At 37.1% G+C, this 1,321-nt stretch overlaps 1 pseudogene; it reads right to left on the bottom strand.

Moving 5' to 3' along the window:
- LOC102837322 overlaps nt 1-1,321 on the bottom strand; it is a 125,993-nt pseudogene that overhangs the window by 23,961 nt on the left and 100,711 nt on the right.

Here is a 1,321-nt window from a genome sequence, read left to right as displayed (position 1 = left end):
GATTCGTAACCACTACGCTACCAGAGCTCCTTTTATATGTATGTATATGTATATATATGTATGTGTATGTATATATATAAATCAAGGAGCTCTGGTAGCATAATGATTTTACGAATCTGGCTGCTAATCTCAAGGTCAACAGTTCGAAACTACCAGTGGTTCCGCAGGAGAAAGATGAGGCTTTTTGCTCCTGTAAAGATTTACAGCCTCGGAAACACTATGCAGGGTTGCTATGAGTTTTCTGACTCCACGGCACACAACCACCACTACCATATATCATTCAGGAATTATTTTGAATACTGACTGCTTATTTTTAGATATTAAGGAATAGTTATAAATGTTGCTTTAATTGTGACATCATCTTTATGATCATTGGTATGTTTGAGTCTATTGGATAAATGAGGCTTCAAAAAATTGGTGGAAACACTTTATTTTCTTTTAATTCTATTTTTCTGCAAACTTTTTGAAGCCCCCTCATATTTCTGATGCAAACTGGAGCTTGAGTTATTTGAAGGGATCAGGCAGAAGCCACATGTGATGAATTTTCCTTAGGGAACCAATATAACATCTATAGAAAGTCCATCTCTGCCTCTGGGAATGATGGGTGGGGCCAAGCTTATTAATATCCAACTGCAAATGTACTACATTTAAACCAACTCTACAACTGAACAGATAACAAAAGTGTGTTATTGGGGAGAAAGTGACCAACAGTTAGGTGGTTGTGTAATTTACTTTGCAAACCAAGATCATTCTGAGGATGCAAGAGGACACATAGTAATTAGGCTGGGAGACAGGTACAAACCTCCTCTTATTCCTGCCCACCAATGCACATCACCATATACGCACACATACTCAAACACACAGACACCACTCCGTTCATTTGTTTCATTATAAACTGGTGCCACAGACCCCCAGGACTCGATTTTGAACTAAGAACATGATTTTGACAATCTGTTCTTTGAGATGGAGAAAGATACTGGAAACATCTTCCCAAGTCTAATGCCTATGGAGTCTTTCAAGATGAAACATATTTATAGCCAATTTCCTCAGAAAATGTGATGATAGTGGTTTTTTTTTTTTTGCTGGGAACCAAATTTCTATGAAATTTCTTAAAAGTTTTAACATCTGTGTAGTAGACAATTGTGTGAATTTAGTACAGGTGTTTCTTGAGGAAGACGAAGCAGTGTGGAAGCTGTGTTTTTGAGCATGCTGTTGAAATATAAATGCTCATTTTAGGATAATTTAGGATAATGCATTTTCTTGAGCAAGCAGAGTTAGACTTGCTGCTTAAACCCTAAACCACACTAGACTAAGCACTTAA

This window comes from Chrysochloris asiatica, unplaced genomic scaffold (genome assembly GCF_000296735.1).
Source record: "Chrysochloris asiatica unplaced genomic scaffold, ChrAsi1.0 scaffold00049, whole genome shotgun sequence".
NCBI classification, from domain to species: Eukaryota; Metazoa; Chordata; class Mammalia; order Afrosoricida; family Chrysochloridae; genus Chrysochloris; species Chrysochloris asiatica.
This window is presented reverse-complemented; position numbering and strand designations above follow the sequence as displayed.